Source organism: Rhinoraja longicauda, chromosome 2, assembly GCF_053455715.1.
Source record: "Rhinoraja longicauda isolate Sanriku21f chromosome 2, sRhiLon1.1, whole genome shotgun sequence".
Taxonomy (NCBI): Eukaryota; Metazoa; Chordata; class Chondrichthyes; order Rajiformes; family Arhynchobatidae; genus Rhinoraja; species Rhinoraja longicauda.
In genome coordinates this window covers 82152635-82166872 of record NC_135954.1, presented here as the reverse complement: position 1 = coordinate 82166872, position 14238 = coordinate 82152635, and positions in this window count along the sequence as shown.

Sequence of the window (14238 nt, the reverse complement as noted above, 5' to 3'; positions counted from 1 at the left end):
GTGAAAATGCAAGTGAAGCTATGACCCTGTTGGCTATGATCTTATTGACCAGTGAGTCAAGGCCTAGAACTCCTATTCTTAGGTTCTTTATGGCCTTATGCTCACTTACACAATTACATATGTTTAATATGAGTGAACTAAATCAAATTATTGGTCGCATGGCAGCAATTCTCTTTCAAAGGTACCTGGTTGCGCCTGGATTTCCCTAGTACAAGCTCAGTGAGCAGGGAACAGAGCTGAGAGCAGGGGTGTTGATGTGGCAGAGGCAAACTTCCTCAGTGCAGCTCAGAAACCAGTGTGGACAATACTGCTGCTGGTTCAAACCTGTGGCAAAACTGCATTTAGTTAATCCGCAAGAAATACAGGTAATGTCTGCCGGAAGCTCTGGCACCTGAGTGGCACATGAATAGTGCACTGAGACAGTATACAAGAGTTCTTGTGCCATTTTCCATGATTCAAGTCCAAGTTGGTCTGCTCCAACTTAAATAAAATTTCTGCATGATTTTGTCCGTGAGGAATAAACAGGTATGAAAAGTAAATCAATGGGGCTTCTAATTTCTGAAGAAGGGTCCATTCCTTTTCTACAGAGATGCTGCCTGACCCGCTGAGTTACTCCAGTATTTTGTGTCTCTTTCCAATTTCTTTCAGTCAGTAATAATAATGCAAAGCAGTTAAAGTTGCCACAGGAATTTCATCTCGAGGAAGAACTTATTATATGGTGTCTTTCATCTCACCTCTTTCTGTTTCCGCACTGCCACTAGTCTATGCCTGCAAAATATAAGGGACAATATTGTCAAGGGCTATAATCCCTTGTGCAAGATCAATAAATTATTTTTTAATTGCACCACATGCAAATCCGAGGGATTCATTTCAACATAATTTATTGAACCATGTGATTCAAACCAATGCAGAGAGTGTTCGTTGAGAATTAAAAGCCCGATCAGCTTTCAACTTGCACGGAACTGAACTATTTTTAGAATAGTTGTAGATGGCCTCTTCTTAATACTGTATTCATTGTTCAAGGTCTGCTTATATCTATAGACACAGAGAAAAACAAATGCCACAGCTTAGCAACCACTCCCCAACAAACTCAACAAATCATTAAGTAGAATTAATTGCTTTGGAAAACATGCCCTGAACATGTTTTTTTCTGGGAAGTTAGGATGCAATATATAAGTACAAAAAAAATTCTTGTTACAAATTTCCAATGCTAGATACCATGCTGTTAGAAGCAGCACCTTAAAAATTCCTGAAGAAATAGTGATATATTAGTGACATATAAACTGAGATTGATTTCCCTTCATATGGAAGGTGAAGTTGATATCTTTCACTGATTAGCTAAATAGCAATACAAATCTGGAGGCCACAGTACATTTTCTTCCAAAGTTCAATTGAAGGTATTCAAAGATCAAGCACTAGATGGCAGTAAAGGTTTCAAAGTTATGAATATTGCTACAATGTAAGATTTCAACATTTTTGCAAAGTTTACAGGTTACCTAAAGGGGTTAAGGATTATAACATTTTTACTGGTGCATAATGAAATGGCAGTTACTCTAAGTAGCAGAACACAATTACATAAAATAGAATCATGAGCCATAACTAGTTCTGATAAATGATCTTCGATTTGAAACATTGACTCACTTTCTCTTCCTACTCATGAGGCCTGGCCTGTTGAGTAGTTCCTCTATGTTCAGTTTTTCTTTTAAGTCATAAGCTGCTTGCTAACAAGCAGCACGACAACTCACTTTTGGCAGTAGCTTCTTTTACCTGATGATCCTTTGGAGTTGGTCGAGATGGAGAGAAAAGGCAGGTGAAGCATGCATTACCCTGGAAAGCTCCCTCCCTCTCCTCTTCTCACACCAATGCAAGATCACGTGAAAATTGGAGCAGAAGTAGACCCTCAATCCAGTTCCACCATTTAATCAGTTCATCCATGACCTGCCCCTGACCACATTCCTCTTTTGTGCCAGTTCCCCATACCTTTCTAATTTTTGATTTACACTTTGAATATGTCCATTGATTTACCCTTCACAACCCTCTGCATTTGCAAGTTTCAGAGATTCAAATGCTTTGGAAGAAGAAATCCCCGTGTATTTCAGTTTTAATTGTCTGCCCCCTGATCTCCATGCCCCTGAATCTTAACTCTCCCACTCTTCCAGATTGTGCAGTATGCATATAGGATTGATTTTATGGTGTAGGGACCCTCAGATTAACTAATGATTTAGATATGCCCCTCAATTATGGGAAGACAAGTAACAAGATGGACTCCTCTTAACCTGGAAACCTGTGTTCGGAAGCATCTTTTTTTTAAAGTATCTAGCTAATCAGCAAAGGGCAGTTAGTGAAACAAAAGGATCTGAGTTGTATCACATTCAAGTTTTTATTGCTATATTGCTAAAGGCTTGTTTTCTAGTCCAGGTCTGCATTCCCCTAATAAACGCCTGTAAGGAATGTTCATCATAGTATTCAAAGCCATGCTGACAGTATGTATAGAAATTAGTTAAACGGAATTGGGCTTTCACAAACCATGAACTTTTAATGGACCTTGCAAAATGGTGCAAGTCTAACCCTTTGTAAACATATTCACTCGTATCTGCTGTATTTTCATTCCTGGTTACAATCTTTGTTGAAAAATCTGCTTGACATGAGAATTTTGCGCAAAGCGATTAATCCAAGCTTTCTAGAACGTAATGGTGATGAATACTAATTTATGTAAGTTGGTGCATGGAAGAGGAGGACCTGTAGCTTGGAGGCGATGAAAAGCGGGTTTATGGCAGTCATGGTGTTGGCGGAGGTGGCCATGCAAGGTTCTACAACAGCCGGGAGAGAAAGTGGATTAAGGACAGAGCGTCGCTGGAAGAAGTCGACAGCAAAACGCTGGGTCAGCGATTCTTACTTCATCGATCCAGTGTTGATAGTATACTGGGCCTGAAAGTAAGAAACTACAAAATGCATATATCCTTGGGCTGAGATTGGACCTTTCAAAGACTTGGAAGTTGCAAGATGGAGCAGGAATATGGAAACTCTCTGAGTGCTGTTCCTGAAAAGGTTCTGTTATACTCATGTGTAGTATGATTTGATTGTATAGCATGCAGAGCAAGCATTTCGCAGCATCTCCGCACACGTGACCAGAAATAAACTAATCAAATCCTGAAGCAAAACGGTTTTGCTGAAGTTCTGATATCAGCAACAATTCTTCATATCTGCCATTCCATCCTCAATTTTACAAATTGAAGCAAGTCCAGAAAGCACTTGGATTTATAACAAGAGCCAGAAAAAAAAGAATCAGTTAAATAAACTTGGCAGGGTGTATACATCCTCTTTTAAGTAGAATTATTGAGAAGTTTGGTTTTGCTGCTTAACATAACCTTGTACAGCTGAACACAGCTATAGAAGTGAGGATGGTAGCTTGAATAACTCAGCGGGACAAGCAGCATCTCTGGCAAAAAAGAACAGGTGACGTTTCGGGTCGAGACCCTTCTTCAGACTGAAGAAGGATCTCGACCCGAAACATCATCTATTCCTTCTCTCCAGAGATGCTGCCTGCCCCGTTGAGTTACTCTAGCATTCTGTGTCTATCTTCGTTGTAAACCAGCATCTGCAGTACCTTCCAACACATGATAGCTTGAATGTTGAATTTCAAAAGTGACATTAGATCAAGCGTTAATACTGATTGACATCACTATCTGGCTAGACAACATATTTCTAGCAGATATTCACCAATACGATCAGACATATGGTAGTTGTTGCACATGTTTCCAACTGATTGATGAGGATGTGATTTGTGTTATCTATGAGTCTTAAAGACAAGGAGACAATGCTAACATTTATTCTCTGAGTTTGGGCTGGACCTGTGCCAGTGTGTGAAAAGTTTTGTTTCTAAACAATCAAATTTAGATTTCACTGCTTATTTAAAAATACAGCGAATAATTATATTTGTTTGGCCGACCCAACAAGTTGAACTCTTTTTTTGGAGAACACTGGACTCAATTTGGATCTTGGCATGTGGCAACTTTAATACAAAAGGACGTGACTTATTCATGAGCAATAAAATCACAGTGTGGCGACGCGCCACGACAGCGTACATTGTAGAGCCGTCTCCATCAACTCTCAATGCATGAAATCCCATTGTGAATATAAAAGACCATATTGTAAAATGCTATGGAAATTATTACACAGCATAATCTGAATATTGGCTGTTTTCATTTTTAATGCATTTCAACGGATTCACGTAAGCTAAGTTTCTATTTTTTGAATTTTTTTCCACTAACAGGTTGTTTGAAAACTTACCATAATTTTAATAAATAAAACTAAAGAAAAGAACCACTAAAGAATTGAATGAAGAGGAAGTTTTCTTCCTGTACCATCATGACCTTCATTCCAGTATAGACGTCTCGTGTATTGCAAGAGAGTTAGATTTAGCTCTTAGGGCTAAAGGAATCAGGGGATATGGGGAAAAATCAGGAACGGGGTACTGATTTTGGATGATCAGCCATGATCATATTGAATGGCGGTGCTGGCTCGAAGGGCCAAATGGCCTATTCCTGCACCTATTTTCTATGTTTTTATGTTTCCCTTCCTCTTGCTCTTAATCAATGTTGAAGTCCATTGTGTTCCTTCTATTTGTCCTATTTAAATGTAGAAGATTGGAGATGCAGGAACACTTATTCTGTCAGTATGTTGTTGGTCGCAATTCGACTAATTCTCTGTTTGCAATATTTATCAAGTTATTTTCATCAGAAACCGGGACTTGTACTTACAGGAGCATAGAAGGCCATTCTTCCCTTCAGGTCTTTGCCATCTCCTAGGGAAGCATTCCCATTGGTCCAATGCCTCTTTTCTTTTTCCTTTGTTTAGTTTAGTTTAAAGATACAGCATGGAAACTGCCCCTTCGACACAGTAAGTCCGCGACGACCAGCGATCCCCACACACTAACACTATCCTACACACACTAGGAACAATTTATAATTTTACCAAGCCAATTAGCCTGCAAACCTGTAAGTGCAAGGAAACCGGAGCTCCCAGAGAAAACCCATGATGATTACATGGAGACCATACAAACTCCATCCAGATAGCACCCATAGTCAGGATCCACCCCAGGTCTCTGGTGCTGTAAGGCAGCAACTCTTCCGCTGCGCCACTGTACCGCCCATAAGTCAGGTATCTTGTTCTCTTTCATGCACACCAATCGAGTTCCCTTTGATACTTTTTGCCTTTGATGCACGTCAAAAGCTAATTTACTGTAGCTAATTAACACAGTCACTTGAGCAAAACGCAAAGTGCTGGAGGAGCTCAGAGAGTAAGGCAGCATCTGTGGAGGGAATGTTCAGGCAGTTTCATGTCTGAGGAAGTCTGAGTTCCTCCAGCACAATGTGTTTGCCCAAGATTTCAGCACCTGCAGTTCCTTGTGTCTCCAACTAACTGTCACCTTTGGATATGGGAGGAAACTGAAGCACCCAGAGGAAACCTATGCACTTGTACAGAGAATGTGCAAACTTCCCTTGTCAGAATAAAATCCGGGTTTCTGGAGCTGTGAGGCAGCAACGCTAATCACACGATCAAACAGAACTAACCCTTGCACCTCTGCGCAGTTGGCACAAAGTGTTCCAGATCTTATATTATACCCTCTTATCTGTGGCAACACAAAGAATAATAATGTCTGCAAGAATATCCTTTATATAGTAAAATTGACTGTTAATGCAATGATAAACCAAGATATTTGTTTTTGTATTTTTCATGTTACTGTTAAGCAAGGCAGCTTATTGATTAATATCTGTTTTATCTCACTAAAGTTGGTTCCACTTGCTCTTAAGAAATTCTGAAGTCCACAGTTTCAATCATATTGGAATATGAATAATGTACAATACATAGAAGTAGCAGGAATAAACGTCAATTAAATTAGGGCACATATGTATACAGTTGACTTCAATGAGTGCTGAAAGATGTTATGATAATTTGAAACAGGTCAACCTGAAAGATGGTTTTCACATTTTTGGATAGTAGTGACAAGAAAACCAATATAATTTCTGAAATATGGGGAGATATTTAAAAAAGTAACTCTGTCTGAAGCAAATTGATTTGTTTCCCATTTGCTTGAAACTATAATTTTCAGATTGGTCTATTATGCTTGATGAGATGGTTGAGACACCACAAAAATAATCAATAAGTCAGATGGGGAAACTACGTCAAGACAAAGAGTGTTTTATTGTCATATGTCCCAAAATGGAACAATGAACTTTTTAATTGCAGCAGCACAGCAGATACGTAAACATAGTACTCTGGAAACACCATAATAAACTACAAAACAAGTTCAGTATATAGATATAATAAACAAACAGACAATAATAGTGCAAAGACAAAGACAATGCCCCCAAGTCTGGATGCTTATTTGGAGGTTGTAGTGTTTAACAGCCTGATGATTGGATACTGCCATTGCTTTTCTCATTTGCATAAATCATGAACAAACTTTGCTTCGATTTCCAACGCGATTGTTAGACACAGCAGCAAAAAAAACAAATGACAAATAAATACTTATAACACATGCATGGGTTTGAAAAATGACATGTATGTCTTTGACTTTATGCGGCAAGCAGTGAACAGATAATGTATCTCTCATTATAAATATAACTACCTGGAATTTAAATCCTAAATTTTACGTCTAGCAGTATTGCAATAAAAGCCAGTATTATTATCTACAAAGATTTCAGATGCCCCATTATCACTATGTTTTAAATCCCCATGTTTCATGAGCTGCTTTGTATGTTATTTGCATTCTTTAAAACTTCAGTTACCCCTAACAATGAACTGCCACTCTAAGTCATTGTAAATTGACGTTAAATCTTCCAGCTATATCGTACTGTTAAACCAAAATATCAAAAAGACTTCTTGCCAGGAAAATTTGCCATCACAAAGAAAAATCCAGTGTTGCAGGCAATGTTAATCCACATTTACGCCGGAAAAAGATTCCCCTGTTTCCTTGAGAGGTGCGCAATCAATGGCACTCAAGAGAGCAACTCCATGACAAGTTTAAATTTACGTCTTGTCATAAGTGCTGCTCCCCTGAGCACCATCAATGTCCAAGAAGAAAATCTCCTAATAAAAACACGCACAAACACACAAGTTCAGCACAACATTGCTTCAAACTGTTGTCAACCAGATGATAGCTGTAACCTGGGCATGTCGTACATCTAACTCTGAATGTCGAAACTCCTCTGAAAGGAACCAACATCGCAGCCCCAGTTTTATAACAGCAGAAATTGAAACCAAAGCAATGTTGGCACTCCGTTGCCATTAGCACTAGCTAAGCACCAAGGAGCATTACCTTACAATATTTCTTCTGAATGGTTTATGAGGAACCGTCAAGAAATCCGATCTTCCTTTTCATTCTGACAGAACAATCGCTGTTTGCTTGAATGCAGGATCAATCTTATTTACAGATTGCTAACGCCAGCGAGGAGCAACAATACTTAACACTTCAGGTGTATGCAATGTGATCTCAAAACTGATTCCAAAACGTCTTAGTCTTAACGCTTTTGCGCCAGTAATTTTGAAATCCAGGTTCCTGTCAGAATAAGTTATTTTTGGGAGATTTGAAGTGCATGGAATTAAGCATAGGCAATGGAACTGATCAAGATCTTGTCGTTTGTAAAAAAAAGCTATAGTTGCTGAAACTTGTAATCAAATTGCTGTTAGTGGTAATTTCGCCTTCACTCCACAGGTATTACCAGGCAGAATACAACGTTGAGGGATTGCAGAACCTATTGTATCCTCCATGTAGTAAGTGTGCATATGGGGTCAGCTTTTGCGCTCAGTGCTAGCACATATACTTCTGAATCAAAAGTCAGCATTCACCCCACTCCAAGAGCAGTGCCATAGCACCAGGAGCTTACCAAAATCTGTTATTGTTTGCAGTCATCTGCCATATTGATATTCAATCCATTCTACATTCCACAAACCATTTTATAGCTCAGTGGACATGAATCCAATATCTGTTGTCAGTTAATATTAATTAACTCAAGGTAATGACAGCTCACCTTGTGATTGTCTTTGCAAATAACAGGTAGGATTTTGCACTTAAAGCAGTGAGGGTGTGCCTGGAGCAATCACTGTGATGGCTGTTTGTGTTCAAATTGTATCTGTGTGTCCTGTGCTTTTTGTTGTCTACTGCCGGACCCTGACGTGAGAGGACGCTGGCGCTGTTTGTTCGCCGCTTCTCCGTCAGGATAGTTTGTCTGTTTGTTTTTATGTTATGACTGTTTTTGTAAAGCGCTTTGAGCACCTGGTAAAGCGCTATATAAAATAAATGCTTATTATTATTATTATTATAAGATTTTCTCTTGTGGATCAAAGCAGAAATTTGTTTTCCTGCTCACGCCCAGAAGGGCGTTGTTTTCTGCAACTGTATAAAGTTAAGCCCCATTGCAAGACTTCAACGTGTGATGTCCATTGAGATTCCTGTGCACTTCAGAGAGAGCAGCACACTGTCAGATATGTGGCAAACTGAGATCCTATCTGTCAGCTTAGGTGGATGCACCAAGCCCCCTGACATTGTGCAAAGTACAGGAGTGGGGGTGGCCTGGCCAATATTATCCCTTAATTAACACTACTAAAATAGTTTATTACTTAACTTATCTCACTACATTGAATTTTGCGTGAAAATTGTCACTTTTCATAACTTATGGAAAACAATTCAAAAGTCAAAAGTGTGTAATTGTCATAGGTATCGACAACAGAACCATGAAATTCATACCGGCAGCAGCTTAGCAGGCCTGTAAATGCAACACAGAAACATTCAAAAAGTTAATAACCACTTTACTAGTGCAAAAATAAACCAAAGTCCATAGTGCAGCCAAAACTGTTTTTACTGCTTTCCAGATAGGATGTATTTCTTTGACAAAATGAAAGTCACATTAAGTAAGCATAAATGTATTTTTAATGTGTGAATTTATTTGTTAAACTTTATATCACGGTTTGGAAAATTAGATTGTGGCAATCAGATGGATCCTTATTTCAGGCTGTGCACATTAACTGGATAAATATACCCAATGGCACTATTGCATTATTACATGCATTGTTACATGCTACACCGCAAGTCATTAACTGAGAATCCACCAGGCAGTTCAAACCATAAATGGACAAATAAATAAGAATTATAGCATTGGGATCTGGCATCCAATCTTGTGTTCAGACCATTGCTGAACTTCTCACCTCATCTTTTAGGCATCCTTTGTACCCACATGAAAGAAGTAATTCCTTGTGTAAGTCTCTGACTTATGTGATACCAATTTAAGGACTTTTACAAAATAATATATATTTTATATTAGTGTGATGAACCTGGGAAGGGTATGAGTGCTCCTAAATCGATAGTATTCAGTCGTCTGCCATATTTGGCACTCATTATGTTCCATTGCACCCCCCAACCTTGCAAATAATTTTGTTCAAGTTGAAGTAGATGAGATATCAAAGCACATCTATTGCCTGTGACTATTAATTAGACATTTGGCCCAGTTTTGTACCAGTCACATTGTAGCTGTCTTTGCAAACAAGTTTGAGTTTAGTTTATTGTCACGTGCACCGAGGTACAGTGAAAAGCTTTTGTTGAGCGCTAACCAGTTAGCGGAAAGACAATTCATGATTACAATCGAGCCAACCACAGTGTACAGATACATCATAAAGGGAATAATGTGAATACTGTTCAGTGCAAGATAAAATCCAGTGAAGTCTGATCAAAGATAGTCCAAAGGTCTCCAATGAGGTAGATAGTAGCTCAGGACTGGTCTCTAGTTGTTGATAGGATGGTTCATTTGCCTGATAACAACTGGGAAGAAACTGTCCCTGAATCTGGAGGTGTATGCTTTTATACTTCTTTTCCTTTTGTCCGATGGGAGAGGGGAGAAGAGGATGGATATATACCAGACTGCAGACACAGAGGGCAGCTAGTCCCTGGTGGACCTTCTTCTGGTGGCATTCTACCAGCTCCCCACTGACATCTGACACTTCTGAGATCTTCCAAATGAAGTGACATGGAATGATATAATACATTAATATTTGAAATAAACTAATTTCCTGTTATTTGTACTTAGGTCGGTGCTTTGAGCACAAGTGCCAGGAATTCATGTTGCAGCTCTATAAAACTTTGGTTAAGCTGCACTTGGTGTATTGTGTGCAGTTCTGGTTTCCCCATTACAGGAAGGACGTAGAGGATTTGGAAAGTTTGCAGAAGAATTTAATCAAGATGCCGCCTAGATTAGTGGGTTTAGCCATAAAAAGAGGTTGGGCAATTTTGAATTGTTTTATCTGGAGCAAGGAAAGACCTAATGGAAGTTTAAAAGATGAGTGATCTATATAGGATAGTCTTTCTCCCTGAGCAGAAATGTCAAATGCTAGTGGGTCTAGCTTTAAGGTGAAAGGAGGAACATTTAAAGGAGATGTGCAGGGCAAGCATCTTTACACAGAGAGTAGTTGGTGCCTGGAACATGCTTCCAGGGTTGGAGGTGGAGGTAGATACAATTGTAGTGGAGGTGGAGGTAGATAGAATTAAGAGGCTTTTGGACAGCCACTCAAGCATGCAAGGAATAGAGGCCCATGGATCATGTCAAGCTAAGGCATTCATTTAATTTGGCATCAATTTCAACACAAACATTATGGACCAATTACTGTGTCGTAGTGACCTATGTATGTTGAAGTGAAGGAAATTGGAGGGGCATAGATTATGGCAGCACAGTTGTTATATTGTTAGATTAATATCTAAAGACTGGATAAGTAATTTTGAGAATCTTGTGTTCTGCCATGGCAGCTGGTGTGTTTATTTGATCGCTTGAATTTAAATCTGTAATCCCCAAAAAAGCTAATATTAAGAATAGCAACCATAGAACTACCAAATTATTGTTAACAATCCACCCTGTCCAGTATCATTCTTCAAAGATGAAAATATGTGCCCTGGCTTGGCCTGCATGTGACTCCAGATTCATGGCCTGATTGTGAACTTACCTTGGTTCAGGGATAACGAGGAATTTATAATAAATGCTGCCATGTCCACATCCTTGTTATTTTGGATTAAGGTTTAGGTTTAGGGTTATTATTACCTAGGTACAGTGAAAGCTGTGTTTTACATGCTATACAAAACAGAGCAGATATACTGGAGCTGAATAGAAATGAGTCAAATGCAATACAATAGCTAGAGCAAAGGAGAAGATACCAAAGACGTACAGGTATGTAGGTTAATTGGCTGGGTAAATGTAAAAATTGTCCCTAGTGGGTGTAGGATAGTGTTAATGTACGGGGATCGCTGGGCGGCACGGACTTGGAGGGCCGAAAAGGCCTGTTTCCGGCTGTACATATATGATATGATATGATATGATACAGAGTGCAGAATATAGTTTGTAGTATTGTAGCACATAAGTTCCCTCAACAAAGTCCAATGTCCTCAATGGGGTAGAGGTGAATCGGACAGTGCCTGAGTTTATGGAAGGACTATTCAGAAGTCTGATAACAGAGGGGAAGAAGCTGTTCCTGAGTCTGGTCATGTGAGCTTTCAAGTCTCTGCTGGGCAGGAGCAGGGAGAAGGAATGACTGAGATGGGACAAGTCTTTGATTATGTTGGCTGCTTTTCCACAGCAGCATGAAGAGTGCATGGATATTAATGAATAACAAAAAAAACAAGAGTATGAAGTTCGTGGAGGGCTGAATGTCTTTATAGAGATAGGGAGGAAAGGCAAAATAACGAGATAATGGAGACCTTCAACAGGCGTATGAAGACTTGGTATGTCAGGATACAGGCAGCAGAATTCTAATAAACCAAAGTTTATTAACGGTATAAGGCACTAGAACAGTTAGGAGAGCAGTGAATGATGGAATATTAGTTAGGAAAGCATTGTAGGAGGTAAGACTAGCTGGGGGAGTGCTTGATGATGCATAGATAACAAGAAGAGCAATGGATGAGAGCAACTTGGAGGTCCTGAAAGCACCTACTGGAGATAGAAACAGATAATATTTTATGTTGGTGTCCTTTTATTGGAAGTGTTCAGATAACGTCACTCTTTTTTAATCTCTCCACTGATACCAGCTGCTACGCTGAATATATTTTGTGTTTTCTGCTTTGATTTGATAGTTAGAGCTGGGCGTTGTCAGCGGAAGTGCTGACCCTAATGTTGCAATCACTGGGGAGGGAATGGAAGGCAATAGTTGTTGAGAGGGAACCGGCAATTGACAAAGATCAGAGGAAATTGCCAATGAGGATGTGGTCCAGTATGCAGATGGCAGAGGAGGACTCACAGTACAAAGGCAGTAAAGATAGTCACATTTCCCTGACAACAAACTATAGCAACAAGTTTTGACACTTGGGACAATGTATCATCTGACAATTACATTAACGTTCCTCTTTCCCATTCTCACAATAACACAAAAAACACGAGGAGACCTAATTTGAAAAATTTGCTTTCAGAAGTGTAATGGTGGCACATAAATCTCCAGATTTTTAAACTCGAGAGTAACATTCGTTACTACCAATGGCAGTATTTGGAATATAGTTCTAAATCAATTCACTGATGGTGTCACTTGTGACTGTCTATTACATCTCCTTGCGCAAAATGAATCTATTTTATTGAATAATTTAGCGCTACAAGCAATATCGTTATGTGGGTAAGTTATCCCATTGGCACCTCTGTTACAATCTAAGACCACAGAGAATCAGGACGCCCTTTGATATGCACATTTATAATAATCACTGGTGCAGAATCATTGTAAAACAGTGCTTTCTCTGGAATATATATCAGCCTGTTTGGTTAATTGTAATTGTAATTGTAATTGTAATTGTAATTAATTTATTAGCCAAGTATGTAAAAACATACAAGGAATTTGATTCCCCAGTCAGACCAAAAAAGCAACAAAGCACACAACTCCATAAAAATTAACATAATGATGGAAGGCAATAACATATTACCTTCTTCCCCCCTTTTCTCCCGCGGTTGGGGCAGTCGAACCATCCGCAGTCGGGGTGATCGAAGCTCCCGCGTTGGGGCGATCGAAGCTCCCGCGATTGGGACGGACGAAGCTCCTACGGTTGGAGCTCCCAAAGTCGATCCCTAACCAAGGGACCCCGAGCTCCACGATGTTAAGCCCGCACGCTCCAGCGGTTGGAGCTCCCGAAGTCGATCCCCAGCAAAGGGACCACACCCCACATAATACAAAACTAAAAATAAACTAAAACATACATTTAACAACAGACTAAAAACTTTATAATTTTATGCTAAGGAAAGAATTGATCAAAAGGTCAATAAGTAGGATAAATGAAACATGCGAGTGGATATAATGGAAGAGGAATAAACACAACCCACAATTTGAAGGAGGTCTGAGGGCTTCATTTAGTTCATTCGATCTGTACTGGTCCATCTGACAAGTTACATTATGAGCTTTTCATATGCAGCCATTGTATGAAATACCTTCTCTGGTGAGGAATCCCTGGTAGGGGGATGCTGAGGACAAAGAGGAACCTGGCGTGGGGGGACTGCCGAGAACAAAGAGGAACCATTGGGGACTACATTGAACACTCTGTAACTTTGTCAGCACTCCACATGGCGGCTCTTTGCGTACTTTGCTACATGTGATAATAAAGTATCAATCAAATCAGGAGTCATTATATTAACTTTGTATTTTTAGTATCTTTATCCACAAATTGCCACCTGACCTTCTGAGAAATTGATAATACTGAGAAATTGATAATACTGAGAATATGGAAATTGTTAGGCAAGAGGAATAGCATAAAGGGGAAAAATGATCCGTTGATGAGCTGGTGTTAAAGGAGGAAGCATGCGTGCAATAGTACCGTCTGAATCAACTGACTGTCATGCTGGTCACTTTCATGTGATGAAGTTATTTTTCACCAGAGAACTGAAACTGGAAAACAGGAACAAGACGCATTCGGCCATTCAATAAGATCATGTATGTTCATCAGCTTTTGTATCCTGTGACCTCCTTCAGGTATGCCCTACATGCCTTTAACATTATATATTATACGTACTACTTATACGTACTTTTCAGCCTCTTTTCTTTCCGTGTTCTCTGCATTGTGCAAAGTTTATTACGCTAACTTCCCCATAAGGCACCTCCAGTGTCAATTCTCTCTCCTGATCTACAACTCCTGATGGGGCCTGAAGTTATATTAGCCCATTCTGTGAAATATTGTTTCATGTAAAATATTATGTCATAAGGTCGTAAGTGAGAGGAGCAGAATTAGGCCAT